This window comes from Zalophus californianus, chromosome 5, assembly GCF_009762305.2.
Source record: "Zalophus californianus isolate mZalCal1 chromosome 5, mZalCal1.pri.v2, whole genome shotgun sequence".
In the NCBI taxonomy this organism is placed as follows: domain Eukaryota; kingdom Metazoa; phylum Chordata; class Mammalia; order Carnivora; family Otariidae; genus Zalophus; species Zalophus californianus.
The window spans coordinates 148,477,457-148,494,809 of NC_045599.1; the positions used below are offsets into that span (position 1 = coordinate 148,477,457).

The following is a 17,353-nucleotide window of genomic DNA, read 5'->3' on the forward strand; positions in this document are numbered from 1 at the left end:
GGAATTCCCTCTCTTCCTGCCCGAATTATCCTACCCCCATCTCTCTGTGCACTTGGTATCAATTTGTTGTCACCTCCCAGTACTGGATCATCCGGAGCAGGAACAGGACACAATTCCTTGATGGTTACTTTGCCCCACACATCTGCTATTCACCACATTCTGACCATTTTATTCCTCAAATGTCTCTTGAATCTGCCCCACCCCCACTCCTGCTTTCTTCTGCTCTGTTTCTCAATCAACTCTGAACTCGTCCACAAACTCCAACTGTCCCCGACCCCAGGCTCCTGGGCGGTCCCTATTCTTAGGCATCTGGCAGAAGCCACTACAGAGACACAAGGTGGACACTGTTGTGGCCGTGGACACTCCCAGATCACAGGGGCCCCCACAACCGGGCACTTCTCCCACAAGCTCTAAGTCCCCCATGGATCAGCAGATGGTGGGGAACCATGGTGACGTGGGCTTGTCATGTGGGCATCCCCAATCGCGGTGGCAGGAGGAGCAGGATGGAGTGGGGGCTCCTCCAGGAGATGGCACACAGCTCTGCTATTCACTTGACAAGTCACCCGAACTCTAGGACGAGGCAGGTGCCAGCACAGTGAGTGCCAGTTAGCACACAACTCAAATCTCTAGCCCCTGCATTAGGCAGCCCTCTGCTGAAACCCTCTGTAGCCAGCTTGTCTCGCCTGCAGCTCTGCCTGCAAACGGCACCAAGCAACAGGAAGCCCGAGGATGCATGTTTGAAATACAAAATTATAGGACGTGCTTTCAGAAAACTCTGATCAGCTTGGGACATGACCCAGGAATCTGTATTTTAATAGACTTGTAAGGTGATTACGTCACAGTAGTCCATGCACCATCCAGTAGGACACACTGGCTTACCAGATCAAGGACATGTTTCCTAAAACAGCACAGGATGTCCTTGATGCCAGTCCTCTGGAAGCCCATTTACACTCATGCCCCACATTGGAGCCATCCTGCTTCCTGGTGTGGGGCACCCTGATCGAGCCACTGGCCTTAGCTCTCTGTCTCTGTTCCATGCTCTCCTTCCTCTCGCTCTGTTCCCCACCTTCCTTCTAAGGTCAGGCCTGGTCAATGCCTAAGTGACTCCAGGACTCAGCCCATGCAGCACGGAAAGAGGAAGGCTCCCAACGTCCACCCCAGCCCTAGATGTCCGAGGTGGCCTGGCTCTCCACTTCTCTCTACTACAAGCAGACCTTGTGCTCAGTCTGCTCTGGGACCTGTCCTGGGTCATGACTGTCCAATTCTGAGGATACCTCCTTCATCAGACCCTACAGTTTAGCACACTGACTTTCTACCACCAAACACAAGAAACGTGCCATACGTGATCACTGAATAAGTCAATGGGAGTGAATGAATGGTCTATTCCAGCTCTACGCTTCTATCGCATATTTCATTGCTGTTCCACTGCTCCCGAAGGAAAGCAAGTCGGGCCTGGAAGAGTTGAATGCAGGAGGCCGTGGGGATGAGGAGTCAGACTGCTGCTGGCCTGTGAGCTCCTCACCTCAGCTCTGAAATCTCCTGTTTGCCAAGGGGCCCCAGGAGGGCACCGGCTTCTCAAAGAGGGCTCCGTGCACCTTCCCCAGAAGTTGCCTGCACATCTGCTTTGAATCCTGCCCAAACCGCAGCCCAGCCTCACCCTGGCCAAGCCTCTTTCTCCCTGGCCTCTGGGCATACAGTGGAAAGAGCAGCGGATCGAGGACAGGAGGAACCAGCAAAAGCCTCCTACTCTTTCCTTACCCGTCAGACAGTTAAAGAAAATCAAGATAAATTGAGATTTCTGGATTTTTGCTTCTGTGGAGCTTCCACCTGAGAAAAGGTCTTTGGGGCTCACTCTTACAGGAGCTAAAACACTGGCTGAAAGAGTTGTTCTCCTTTAACTGGCTTTTTGTTTACCTTGCTTTCCCCACTCAGGTAAGACTTGTTTACTGTTTGTACGCAGCCCACCTTAACTCTACAGTTTGGGGCAAAGTGGGACTGATTTTAGAAAAATAATGAAGACTCCAATTCATGGGCTCGATGCAGACACAACATCAGGGATACACAGTCTGGGATGCTTAATTCAGTGAATTCCACTTAAAAACAGCCACTGCCACCACAATAACAATAGGGGCTGCCAGACCCGCTGGGGTGTACAGAACACTTAGCCCAGGCTGGGCCCTGTTTCCAGTAACAGCCTGTTCTATAGAGCTCCCCATCGTATAGCTGAGCATGTGGGAAGGAGGGGAGGCACTCGGCCCGTCCCCTGGGGGCCCAGGTTGCCACACTGTGCAGACCCTACAGCCCAGCCACGGCCCTCAGCCGCCGTGGACATGCAAACCACACAATTAATTACATTTTAGGACAACATTTTAGATTTCCCATTGTTCACGTGTTCTCACATGACTAGAACACAGTTTCACTAAGCTACTCACTCAGGTAAATGGATCCCTATTATAAATACCCACTGGGCTGTCAGTGAGGAACAAGGAAGCAATTTACTAGCGTGGGCTTCTGTGCAGACTTGGGTTCAGATGCCCCCCACAGGGGCTAAATCACATGACAGACCATTAGATCCTTACGGAAATGTATCCACTGCTAAGGCTGTTATTTTGTGCCTTTAGTTATCCTTCTGAGAAATGGACATTTAAAGAATTACTTTCTACTTCTTCCAAAGGAACTATGAGATATCCCTTCCCAATCATGAAAGGATGACGAGAGAAAATACATACATTCTTCAATAGATAAAGGACTATATGACTGAAGGATACACCCATTTAGAATTTTCTGGTGACCACACACACACACACACACACACACACACACACACACATTTCGCCATATGAGGAACAAAACTCTGATATGTCTCCATCATTGGCTAATATTGAAAATTCGGTTGTTTGTCACTTAGAGACATCCAGAGCTCAGGAGATGCCAAACACGGCTCCTTTTGTTTTTGAACAGCAGAGAGGCATTTTTATCTCCCACAAGAAGATCCGTGGGAGAAAAGAGAATAACAGATTGCTCTTTCCTTGAGGGTTCACGCCATTTCTTACAAAGCCAGGGACTGAAAACGCTTTGTGTCTGTTTGGAAAAAGCGGACTTGAATGCTCCCAAATATTTCTGAGGCTTAGGCAATTAGCATAAAGAATGTAAATACAAATGTATGGGGGGAAATGGCTCCTTAAAATATTAACACGTACATACTAAAATAATAAATGCTTGAGAATCAGCAATGAAAATGGCCTATAAGGAGTGTGCGGTTGAGTAAACAAGGTAAAGCAAGTACTAGCCCCTGTTTTCATGCACCCCTGCTGTCTTTCCGAGAGCCTGCCCTGGGTGTTCACAGGCGTCCAGGTGTCCGCTGCAACGGGCTCCTTATCGAGGGACAATTGTAATTAGATAACAAACAAAACCACGATCCCTTCAAATCACTTTGCCTTGAAGGACAAAGAAAATAGGTTAAAAGGGAGAAGGAAAAAAGGGAAACCAATTTAGAATTTTATACCAATGTCTCACATAATTGATTGGCTTAGAGAAGCAGACTCTGGATCCGGTCCATAGAAACGTGGGCTGGAGGCTCCATTTTTCTTTAGACATAGTCCTTCTTCCTGCTACTAAACAGGGTTCACGGGGTTGATGTAAGACGGTGTAGGGACCACCTCTTTTTATCAAAGCTGGGGACTGTTTTCTTTAATAATTTTAAGTAGTTTTCTTGGGGTGAAACTTTCCCAAATATAGAAAATTCCAACCTCCTGGTGAAGTTCTATTCATTGGGTCATTTATTCATCACACATTTTTATTGAGGACAAGAAAGACAAATGTCCCCATGCAAATTTACATTCTGGCTGGGCACAAGGACAACAGATGCATAAACTTATTAATTAAGTCAAAAATTAATTACAGACTGCAGAATACAAAGAAGGGAAGCGCAGTGACAGAGGGACACACACAAGAGCCGCTTGCTCCTCACAGAGAAAGGCCAGGGCACTGAAACAAAGTATTAATTACCATTATAAAAACTAGAAAGGCTCCAGGACTCCTCCTGGAGGAGGATGCCCCCCCACGACAATTCTCCCCCATGAGACTCCCCCCCCCCGGGGGGTTGCTCCCTCACAAAGCTCCTCCCCTACAAAGCTCCTCCCCATGAGGTTCCTCCCCCGGGAGGTTGTTCCCTTATGAGGCCCCTCCCTCAGGAGGTTGCTCCCTCATAAGGCTCCTCCCCCCACAAAGCTCCTCTCCCAGGAGGTTTCTCCCTTATGCCTTTTGTATTTCTCCTCTTGCTTTAATTCCATCTGTCTGCCCAACGTCCCCAAACCTTGGAGCCCTACGTACTGCATCCAGTTCTCTCATGTTTCCCGTCTGATGAAATATCTATACTGGTCAACCTCCAGCATGAATCCCACCTCGGCCAGCTCTACAACTTCAACTGCTGGTGCCCAGACCAAGCTACCGCCCCTCGCACCCCAGCTGTGGCCTCTAAACCAGTCTCACAGCTCTGCTCCCCCCACCAGCCACCCCAGCTCAGCACAGTAGCCACCATCTCTGACTGAATGAAAGTTGGACCACGTCATTCACTTCCTCACTGTGCTCTGGTGGCTTCTCAAATCAGCTCAGCAAAAGTCAACGCCCTTAACGTTGCTGCCCCAGTCATGTGTGGCCAACCCTCCAACCCTTCAATGCCATGGCTTGTGTGCTCAGCTCTTGCACACTGGCTTCCTTGTACCTAGACCTCGCTTAACCCAGATGTCCATATACTTAGATCTCACTTCCATGACGTTATCATCGATAAATGACCAGCATATTCCAACCAAATAACAGTGATTCCCTCCCCCTCCCCCAGTGCTGTCAAACTGTAGTGACTTTTTCTGCTGTATTTTTTTTCACACAATTATCACACTCTGCCATATATATATATGTTTGCTTCCTGTCTCATCGTCCCCCTACTAGAATGCTAATGCCGTTTGTGTTCACTGCTTTCCGCAGTTTCTATAAAAAGTGCCTGAGGGTAATTAATGAATCAATGCTGAATGGATATCTTGGAACAGATGTATATTTGTTTGAGTCAGTATTCCATAAGAAGAACAATTCTACTCTCTTCTTTTTGAGTGAGTTTTAACAGCTTCTCTTTTGTTTACTCAGCCCGTCCTTTGTCTCTCATCCACTCCATCCTCATTAGTAATAGGGTCCCACGGAGGAAGAGAGAGACGTGAATATGTTCACAGGGGTGAGCAGAGATGTACTCCATACTCTTAACTCATGCCTTCCCCATGCACATGAGGTCAGGCCAACAACTGTTTTTATTAAAGCCCCTGGCAAGATAAATTCACTTTCTTGAGTTGCAGTCCCCATTCATGAGCTAGTTTATACTAAAATAATATTCACTGAGCTCACGAGATAAGAAACTTCTTTGGTCTGAATACTAAAGTGCTCAGTATTGGAAACTTTCACACATGAAAAGTAACGTTTGGTAATATTCCAAAATAGTCTTGGGAGAAACTGCTCACAGGAAGAGCATTATCCGTGGAATATTTGTCACAGTATTTTATGGCTAAAACCAAGTCTCATATTGGCACTTTTATATAAAAAAAGTCAACCTAATACCTCTCAATGTGTGTTTTGGACACTCAAGTACATATTTCACCGACGTACCTCAGAGTTTTTAATGCAAATTTTGCATTGTCTCCAGAGTAATACAACTCAGGAATTTCTGCACTGACAGTAGGCAGCACAGATTTCTGGAAGCCAGGATGCTCTGTACCCTTCTGTCCCACAGCATCTCTCTGCCTTGAGGCTCGCAGGTCATGGCTACCTCCTGGACTTGGCTGCCCCTTCTGCAGATGTCAGATCCATGGTCCACACAATTGGGTCCCAACCTCCCCCCCCACCCAGAACCTAGTGCTATCTGGACCTGGTTAACACTGCCCCACATGTTATGGAAAGAACAGTAAGTAGATATTGCTGATAAAATCGACTCTTGTGTATGAACGACAAGCCTTTGATTTTACGAGTAACAGGCGGGACTGAAATGAATGCTGGGATGTAACCGATGAGTGCAGAGATGCGTCCAGGGCGGGCACCGGGCAGCTACTCCCTCCCGCAGCTCCCCCTGATGTCCTGGGTGCTGCTCCTGGCTCCCAAATCTACCCTGAATGAACCGAATTAACCTTTATATCATCTCCCAGATAGAAAAGGCTTGGTGCCAAAAATATCTAACTAGGAAATGTGAGTATATAATATAAACCCTCCAGCTGTACGTTCTATCTTACATAACATGGTAAATCATAAATTACCAGGAGGAACTCTCTTTTTCATTAAGTTCACCTTTCCAAAGGAAATAACCTACGTTTCGCTACTATTTATAGAGGTGCCTGGTGGGGCGGTGTTTACTGTTCCACATAATTAAAAGTAGGATTTTCTTGAAGATGCCTGGTCCCCAGGGAAGCTCAGAATTTCTGTTCAAATTTACTTCCTTCCAAGGCTCCCTGCTACAGAATGTTCCTCTGTTTTGCATTTATCGTGGGGACCCCTATTCAGTTTACTGCTCTGCTGGTCTGTGCACAATCCCCATGTGGACCCCACAGGTGAACGGGTTCTTCTTTACTATTTTACAGTTTTGTTCTTTTTTTTTTTTTTTTTTTTGGAAGTTCCCAAGGTTTTAAATTCTAAAAACTGTTAGCATTATGTATTTTTTTCCAGTTCCAGGAAGAGACGGACACTGGGTTGAAAGTGCATGCTATCTGCCTGGTGAGTAGGGGTCACTGGCCACCGCGGAACTCCACTCGCACCCACTGAGAGCACAGTCTCCTTCCCCTTTCTTCTGACTTTGTCTTCTTTCTTCCAGGCAGAAATTACGCTTTATTTTCACATAGGTTGTGAGACAGCTCTTTGACCCTATTCTTCCAGTAGTTTAGCAGTTACTAATAACAGATCTTTTCTTTTTTTTTTTTTTTTTACTATAGGATCTTATTTTTAATTTATCCAAAAGATATCAACTTCCATTTGGCAGACATTTTCAGAGTCTTTTCTCATAATATTTAAAAATGATTTCCAGATGAATTATATTTGGATTAAAAACAAAACCATATTAACAAATATTTAGGAGAACTTTTATAAAATACTGGGAACAGAGAAAATCCTTCTAAACAAGACTGAGACCCAGAGGCAACAAAGGAAAAGTGTTACATCTAAGTACCTACAAGTTTAAATGGATAGTAAAAGCCACTGTAAACAAAGACCTGGGATAGGCTTGGGTAAATGTACTTGCAGCACATGTAAAAAAATAAAAGCTTAATATTCCTGTTATAGATATAACCTGTACAAATTGAAAAGGAAGAAGACAACCCTACAGGGAAAAAAGATTTCAAAAGCTACCTCAAAGATGAAGAGATCTAAATGGCCAATCACCGTGAGCATCTTCTAAAGCTAAAACGATTTACCTCCTACTAGAATTTTCAAGAGGGCAATGAAACTACAATAACATTGAATTCCCTCGAAAATTAAAAAAGGACCACAGATTTAAAGAGGAACGACTTGTTTTCAGTTTGAATGCTGTTTGTGATACCAGTATAAAAATATGAAAAAATCAAAATAGAAATTATAGAAATAAGCTTATTGAGTACAAAATACATCAATAATTGAGATGGATTAACTAAGAAAATTGATTAAAACTAACTCTCTAAATGCCCAGAAGCAAAAACACACCAAACTTCTTTTCCATATATATTAACATAACCACATGTATTTATTTTTAAGATTTCATTTATTTGAGAGAGAGCGAGGGAGCACAGAGCGAGAGGGAGAGGGAGACGCAGACTCCCAGCTGAGGAGAGAGCCCGACGTGGGGCTCGATCCCAGGACCCTGAGATCACGACCTGAGCCAAAGGCAGACACTTAACCAACTGAGCCACCCAGGCGCCCCAACACAACCACATTTATATTGCAAGTTCCTGTGGGCTGACTTTGTCCACAACATAACATTCATCACTTTTGGTAGTATAATTGAACTGTATCATGGCCCTGTCAAATAATTTTGTATATTATTTCATCTTTTCTGATGATGGAAAACAGGCAATATTTTCATAAGCTATTGAACTATTATTATCAGAGAGAAAAATCTTGCTTCCTATATATAGCCTCAAATGAACAACTTATTTTTTCCCAAGCGCAAACAAACACAAAATTCCCAATCTTTTCAATATGCCTTTGAATAAAGAGAACACAGAATTCTAGAATGACTTATAGAACTATACAACTATTTGTTTTAAAGATTTATTTATTTATTTGAGGGGGGAGGGGCATAGGGAGAGGGAGAGAGAACCCAGCGCGGAGCCTGACGTGGGACTCAATCCCAGGAGCCTGAGATCATGACCTGAGCTGATACCAAGAGTGAGACACTTAACTGACTGTGCCACCCAGGTGCCCCCCCCCGACCCACATACAACTCTTTTTAAAAACAAAAATTTTTAAAAAAAGTTAGCCAAAGCTTAAATGCAGCCTTATTTTGCAGCAGTTTGTCTTGAATTTATACTCTCTGGTACTTGTGTCAGGAAGAGCCACTATCATTATCTGAGAAAAGTAAATTAAATGGCAGAATGAAAAGACTTCCAGTATCAATTAATAATCTCTACTATTCTATCATTTTTTGCAAGTGTCCCAAATTTAGCCTTCTCATACCTCTTTTTACATCATTATCTTTTTTTTACAAGTATGAAGATGCCATTTAGTATAGTCATATTTGAGTTCTACAAAACATCAAAATTTATATGTTTTGTAGAATTTTTATATTTCTACATTCTATATTAAATTTATATCCTAAATATAAATAACCTGAAACTGTAACAATACACAAAAATTGGCTTCTTACACAGACATACCAGGCAATACAAGCTGAAAACTTGAGGAAATTAACGTTGTTTTACATTAATATACGTAGTGCCAGTTAAGATTTAAGAAACACGTTTCAATGCATAGCACTTGATACTTCTTTGAATCTGTTCCAGTCAGTTAAGAGTATGAAAATGGTTAGATCTAGGCTAAAAATAATTCCTCTTCTAACCAAAAATAAAGGCATAATATTTATAACCAGGTATCAACTTTACTAAACTACAATATTTTTTTTAAAAAACTATTAAATGATACCTAAGGGTATTTACATTAAAAAGGCAACATGCATTGTGTTATTTCATCTCATGACTGGTTATGCACACACTTTGTTCAAAGGGCTTTAAAACTATATTCCTACTTTCAATACAGCACACCACAATGTTTCTAATTGTTCTAGCAAAATGAATGCTTTCAAAGGGAGCAGAATCATCTTCAAGTCACTGGTGTCAATTTTTTTCCCTTTGGAACAAAGAACGTAACAAATAACCTGGTTCTGCCCAGTCAGAGGGTTCTGTTTACAGGCATTTCTGTTCAATCTAATGCTATAACATCATCAAGCTCTTCTGTCTGTTCTGAGTGGGGCCTCTTTGCACTGATACTCTCTTTCTCATCTAATTTCCTCTTGCGACTTCTCTCTTCCTCACTGACGTCATCATTATTTGAAGGACCTTCTTCATCTGATTCAACTACGAGCACATCATCTTGCTCTTGTGTGGTGGATGTGAAAGGCTGAGCTCCATCGTCACTGCCATTGGTTATGCTTTTGGCAGCATCTTCGGCTTGTTTGGGCCCCACTTTTTCTGGGGCATCACCAACAACTTCAAATTCAACATCCTTCCCTAGGTCCTCACTATGAAGGATGTTGACCAATAAAGTGTAGTCCTGAAGGAAGTTGTCTGCTTGAAGCCGGCTCCCATTTCTAATTCCAAATTCTGACAGCTTTTTGTGATTATTAGCTTCTGTCTCCCCCTCTTCTGAAGATACTAGGATTGTTCCTTTCCCATCTTCAATTTGGACACTTGGTGCTACCGTAGCAAATTTTTCTTTCACTATCTTATCCTGTGATGTGAGAACAGTCACTTTGTGGACATTGAGCCGAACAGTCACCTCTGGTTTGCTGGCACATACGTAACAATCAGGGTTAGGACGATCCAGTGCACAAGGCACAAGAAGCTTCTTTCTTGGGTTTGGTTGTTTATTCAAAAAAAATTGTTCTACACTGGTCTATTTTTCCTGATAAAATTTTCAATCCTTCCAATACTATTAACCCAGTAATCACTGGGTTAGTAGTAGCAGGAATAATGTTCCTGCCATTGATTTTATATCAAATCTGCTCTTCATATTCATAATGAAAATACGCAGCCTGAGGTTCACAGCAGAGGTGACAGAATCCATTGCAGACGGGTCTTCCTTGTCCCGTATGAGCTCAGCTCCATCCCCTTCTTCTGCTAAATGAACTCTCAAAGTCTCAATGCTCTTTGAAAAGAGACATGCATAGCTCTTTACATCTAGAATGTGCTGGTCTTTCAGACCTAACTGCAGTTTGATGCATTGGTTTCTTCTCCTTGACTTTGTACTTCAGCCCAGTCCAACGGAACTGGAGGTTTCCCTTTCCGCCACAGTTTGTCCATTGTCAACAGATACCAGATATCATCTTTAAAAAGCTTGGTAAAAAAGTTTAACCGGAACATATCCAGTTGATTTAGCCCATTTCTTAGTGGAAATACGTTTAATGTCACCATCTTCGTTAGATGCTCTGGCCCTGGCTTCAGCTTCCATGGGTTCCCAGGAAGCTTCGGGGTCAGCTGTCAGGGGGTACTTCTTGATTAGCATCTTCTTCCCCAAACAACTGGTTAAACAAATACTTTGCCCAAACGATGCAATGAATAGGTTCAGAAGGGGTTGTTATGAATTGTGCAGCCAAGAAAAGTGCTCTGGGTTGGTCTGGGATGACATTCGTAAGACGCAGTTACACCCTTTTTGATGGTAGTTACTTGCCCAAGGTAACCAGCAGTTCCACTCTCAATAAGAGGAACATCAGCTGCTAGACACATCCTATTAACATGGTTGCGGGCAGCTCTGTTATCTAAAGCATTCATAACCAATATAAATTGTTGAAAAAATTCTACATTATAGTCAGGGTTCAGGATGCTATCATGGTAGGCTAAGATATTAGCTTTTGGGTAAAACTGCAGGACACTTTCTTTGGCAACTTGGGCCTTTGATGTTCCAACACGTTTCTTTTGAAACAAAAACTGCCTGTTGAGGTTGCTGACATTGACAGCATCCAGGATCAATCAGGTCGATGTGGAAGAAGCCGGTGAGCACGAGGTTCTTGAGGAGCTCACAGCCGATGCCACCCGTGCCCACCACCAGCACCCGGACCCTGCCCACAGCCCTGGCCAGCTCCCCAGGCAGTCCCCGCGACAGTGCCATGGCGGGACGACCATGAGCCGCAGCGGAGGTGGAGGCACGAGAACTGAGCCTACATCGTTACCTTTTTGTTTTTCTTGCTTAAGTACCGTGACCCCCAAAATGACTCATTCCCTTCTATCTCATTTCCAACAGGTCCTGCCAGCTTTGATTTTGATTTCCGTCGATGGAGTCTAAGTACTCCAGCCAGGCCTCTCCGTGCCAGGCACGCAATCTGCGAGCCAACTGTGTCTGATGCCCACAGGTGCAGGGAAGGAGGGAAGAGTTACATGACCAAAGGGACTTTGGGAATCAGTTGTGAAAGAGCCCATTTAACCTTGCTCAGTCAGTGCAAAGTTTATTTGATGGTTTCCACATATTTGGTGGGAGAAAGGCTTCAAGGGTGCTTCTTCCAGGTGAGAATGATCCCAAGTGCTGGAGTGCCTGGCAGTGCTGTGATGTACACCACAGCATGGAAGCTTCTGGAAGCTCCGTGGAGGAGTAAGATGGAAACCTTTCTCAGATGCTCGAGCTTCGGGGGGACAACTGAAAGGGATCACCAAGGAAGGCCGGCCAGAATTTAGGGCCCAGGAAAGGTCCCTGTAGGCTTAGAAAGGATTTTCCACTACAAAATTAGATACTCACTTCTATTTTCCTTGATTTTAATGACTTTGTTTTTGTTTCTGTTGTTTTCCCTTAATTCTTCATTTGGAATTTATTTTGGTTGTTGTTGGATGAAGGTCCACCATGAGTTCTTTCCCTCTGTTGCCGAGCCGATGTCTCACACTATTTACTGAATAACCTTTATTTTATTCACTGGTTGGTAACCCTGCCTTTGTAACATCTTAATTCTTTATGTGTTTAGAATCTCTTCCTTTGTTCCTTTTTCTCTTCCAGGGCTTGGCAAACTATGGGTCACAGGCCAAATCAGGTCTAAGGTTTGTTTTTGTGAAGCTCTTGAGCTAAGAATGATTTTTTTTTCCATTTTTATATGATTGGAAAAAAAAAACAAAAGTAAGCAGTAAGATCTTTGGTGATACATAAAAATTATATGAATTTCAAATTTCAGCATACATAAAGTTTTACTGAAACAAAGCACGTTCATGTGTTTATATATAATTTATGATCACTTTTGTACTATAACAGAAATGAAGAGTTTGGCTCATAGAGCCAAAAATAAGTATTGTCTGGCCCGGGATACGCCAATCACAGTAATATTCCATTTATCTGTCTATTGAGTCTAAACACATAACTGACAAAGCAGATTTTATTAGGTACTATTTCTTGTTTATTTTTTCCAAGTAAAGTACATAGTTATTTAATCAAATTACTATTATGGACTGAGTGCTTGTGAGCCCTCCCCTTAATTCGTATGGTGATTCCCTAACCCCCAATGTGATGGTATTTGGAGATGGAGCCTTTGGGGGTAATGGGCTGACATCAAGAAGGCTGATTCCCTGTCTGATGGAACCAGTGCCCCTCTAAGAAGAGATGCCAGGCACCTGGTCTCTCCCAGCATGCATGAGAAGGCCACATGATGATGTGGGGAAAAGCACCAGACCCCGGCTGTACTGGTACCTGATCTCACACCTGTAGCCTCCATGAATGGTGAGAAGATAAATTTCTATCATTTAAGTCACCCAGTTTGAGGTATTATGGTAGCCTAGCGGACTGCACAATTACCATGGGGTAAAAAGGTCCATGGGGATGGTAACCATGTGTTAACACTATAAATGAATTTGGTAGGCATTGACACCGGTATAATATTTAATATTTGCACCCAAATATGTCCCCATTTCCTACTTATTTGGACTTTTTATGTCTCCCAGGAAAAAATTTTCATTTTTCCAAATGTCTCCAATTTTTCTTAGTAATTTATTCAGAAAAATCATATATTTAGAAATATCTCCAATAGAATCACTTCTTCTACTACAGTTTTCTAACTGAATATTACTGAAATAAGGAAAAGTCTTATCAGCTTCTTGCATCGCTTCTAATCACTTTTGATTCTCTTGCGTTTTTCTGGTAACAACACATTATTTGCAATCATAATAGTAGAGATTATACAAGAATAATTTTTTAAAATTTCACTTTTTCTCTCCTATTTATGGGCTTTCTTCTTCGCTGTGACTAACTGCACGGACTAGAGTCATCATCATCGTGTAACAACACTGCCTTGCAGTGGGGGGCAGGGCGGGGAGATGCTGCTGACATTTGGCAGGTGAATTCCTAACCTATCCTTCCTCTAAGTGTTTTTATATCCACCTCTCTGTCCCTCTTATGTGTTCTTCTTCTCATTTCTCTCCCTTACTTGTCCAGAACTTACAATGGAATCATATTTTTAAACTGGCTGCTGCCATTCTGAATATTGACTCCATTTCTGTTTTTAATTTAAGGGACAGGCCACATCCATGCAGTCACCTGAGGAGGCCTCTGTCAGCGAGGCACCTGGCCCAACACGAGACTCTAGGGATGCTGAGATGAACACACCCGTTCCCTGGAAGGTGCAGGGGATGTGTTCACAGTAGAAACTGGACAAGGGGTGGGAGTGGGGAAACCTCTCATTTTCCTTTGCTTCAGCTTTTTTTTTTAACTATGCCCATGTATCACATTTATAAGAAACATGAATGCTTTTGATATGAATGAAGGTACAAAACTGAGACCAGAAGGATTAAATTAAAAAGAAAACAGTACGCGTCCCTGAAGTACCTCGCAACATCATAGGAAAGGAGCCACATGAAGGCGTCAAACTTGAAACGCTGCCTGGGGCCGCCAAAGCCACGTGATTTGCAATCGACTGGGTCATCACTGTGAGCAGCGACACTGACCTGGGCAGGAAGCAGGGCAAGCAGAAACTTCCTGGACCAGGTGAGTTGAGTCCCAAGAGATGATGAAGTGAGTCATGTGAACAATGTCATGTTGAGCTGAAAGAGAGGTCTCTGTGCCTTCGCAGACTAGGCTGTGGATCCTAACTCTGCCCGTCATGGATTATCTACTTCTGGGAAGCTCCTTCACATGGGAGCCTCAGGCTCTTCACCTACAAGCCTGGGGGTTGGTCTCCGTCTGTTTCCACGTCCATGTGTCTAGCTATCCATTCCCTTCTTCCATCCTTCCCTTCCTGCCTCCCTCCCTCCACCTGATTATCTATGCATCTATCTGTCTATCTGTCTATCTGTCTATCATCTCTCCCCTCCGCAAATAGATGGATGGATGGATGCAGATATGAACATGAATTTGGATGCACATAGGCACAGACACAGAGTCTCCGTACACATCCAGGGACAAGCTCACATCATGTGCACCTTCACCGGCCCCCCCGCTGGCGTTTCAAGATGACTCTTCATTCACACACACGTTATGATAAAAGACTACCGATCACAGTCTGCAGATCCACAAGGCTACCTCTCTGCAGGCCTTTCCCTGACAGACTTATACACAGGTTATCACGAACATGTCTGGGCAAATTAGAGACTGCCGCTGAGCCACCTTAACACACCCCCTGGGAAGCACAGCAACCCAGGTCCCTGTCAAGGGCTTATTTGATCAGTTTCCTCCTACGCCGAAAGGCGGCCCGGTAGCCAACGTGATGAAATTTAATTAACTGCATTTTTTCTTTCTGCCGCATTTGTCAGAATTCATGAAAAGACTTAGAACTGCCGGGTGCGGACGAACCACCTGCTCTGAGGAGACCCCAGGGCGGGAAGGCAGGGCGGGTAAGTGCAAGGGGTGAAAGAGACAGCTAAAGGACAGGTCTGCACACGTATCCGAGGCCTTAACACCGGCTGCTTTTTAAAATTACAATTCTAGTTTGAATTTCCACATCACTAATTTAGTGGAATTCTTTTTCTCTTGACCTCTAAACTGCCTCTATCACCTTGTCATGGATTAGCCCAAATCTATAATGCTGTTTCCCACAAAAATGAAATGAAATAATAAAATAAAATAAAATCGGTGAATTGTTTTCCTTCCAAATATAGTCATAATCATATCTATCGGTCTCAAGACAGAAAAATGTAAACTAAGGTGGCTCAATCTGGGGACAAGCTTAGTATGGTATTTTCCTTTCAATTTTTTCTTGTTTAAATTCATTTAGCCAACACATAGTACATCATTAGTTTTTGATGCAGTGTTCAGTTTTTCATTAGTTACATACAACACCCAGGGCTCTTCGCATCACGTTCCCTCCTTAATGCCCATCCCCCAGTTACCCGATCCCCCCACCCACCTCCCCTCCAGAAACCCTTAGTCTGTTTCCCAGAGTCAAGAGTCTCTCATGGATGAGTCCGCATTTCCTCACTTAATCTGGTAAACCTGCCTTTACATTTATTGCTCTTACAGATATAGAATAGAAGGTAGGTGTTTAGGAAACAGTAAAATGAATAATGTATTTTCACCCCAGAAGAACAAGAGCGAGAAGCCGTGTGACAGTATGCAGAGACTAGGCGCAGGATGCCTCGGACAATCTCGCCAATAGTTGGTGTTGTCATTCTTTTAAATTAAGCTACTTTGGTTTGTGGGTATTATCTCATTACGGTTTTAACTTGTTCATTAATGAATTGGGAGGCCCTCTTATGGGATTCTGGGGCATTTATATGTCATCCTTTGTGAAATGTCTGTTCAGATCCTTTGTCTCGTTTTTGACAGGGTTGTTTTTCTTCATATTATTGAATTGTAGGAGTTCTTTCTATATTCTGGATAGAAGTTTTTTGACCTACGTTTGGCAATACATTTCCCTACCTGTGGCTTACCGATTCATGTTCTAAAGGGTGTTTCTGATGAGAAAAATTCATTTCCTTAAGGTTCTTCCTTTCTGTGTCCTGCATGAGAAGCCCATCCTCTACATCAGCCCCAACAAACACGTTCTTTCATGATTTCATTTAGGGGTTTTATACTTTTGGTTTTTTACATTTAGCTATGAATAGATGATGCATTTGGATTTAATTTCTTTATGATGAGAGGTAGAGATACAGGTTTTTTGTTTTTACTTTTTTTTTTCATGTATATTCGGTTGTTTCAACAGCATTTTTGAAGACTTTCATTTACCCATGAGATTACTTTAGCGTCTCCATCCAAAATCCATGGCTGCATTAGCAGGTCTATTATGAATTCTCTGTGCTGATCCATTGCCCCACTGGTTGATCCTTATGCCAACATTAGCTGTCTTGACTACAAAAGCCAACCACAGGGAGTAGCTTAACCTTCCTCTACTTTTACATAATTTTGACTATCCTAAGTGCTTGGTAGTTCAATATAAATTTTATAATCAGTTTATAAATTTCTAAAGAAAGCCTGTTGGTTTTATAACTGGGACGGGTTGTTTATATATGGCAATCTTGAGAAAATTTTGAGGCTTCCAATCCATGAGCACAATACATTGCTCCATTTATCTTATTTTTATTTTTATCTATTTATTTATCTGAGAAAGAGAAAGAGAGTGAGAGAGAGAGAGAGAGCATGAGCAGGTGAGGGGCAGGAGGAGAAGTAGGCTCCCCGCCCGCTGCGCTCAATCCAGGGACGCTGGGGTCATGGCCTGAGCCGAAGGCAGACGCTTAACCAACTGAACCACCCAGGTGCCCCTAATTTGTGTTTTTTTTTTTTAAACGTCTTTCAGTAGCTGTGTAATTTTAAACGCAGAGATCTCGCTTGTCTTTTCTTAAATGTATTACTAAATATTTTGTTTGTTTACATAGCTATAAACAGAATTCTATTTTTACTTTTATTTTCAGTTTTTTCCTGTCAGTATATAAAAATACAATCGATTTTTGTTTATTGGCTTTGTACCCCTCAACCTTGCTATGTTTGCATATTAGTTCTACTGGTTGTTTACTTGATTCCTGAGGATTTCTGTGTAGATAATTGGTCCTCTGTGAAAAGAGACAGTTTTACTTGTTACTTTCTATGTTTTATGCCTTTTAGTTCTTTTTCTTGCCTCATTTCACTCGTATGACCTGCAGTAAAATATTGAATAGGAGTGCCTTGTCCCAAATCTGAGAGGAAAAGTGTTCAATGTTTGGCCACTGTGTAGGGTGTTAGCGGTGTGTGTTTCATACATGCTCTT

General features: G+C 42.9%; 1 protein-coding gene and 1 pseudogene across 1 annotated transcript in view; both read right to left on the minus strand.

Moving 5' to 3' along the window:
* Positions 1-17,353, minus strand: part of ADCY2 (adenylate cyclase 2) — a 401,408-nt gene that overhangs the window by 212,908 nt on the left and 171,147 nt on the right. The gene's annotated exons all lie outside the window — the stretch shown is intronic.
* On the minus strand, positions 9,415-11,319 carry LOC113929854 (annotated as a pseudogene).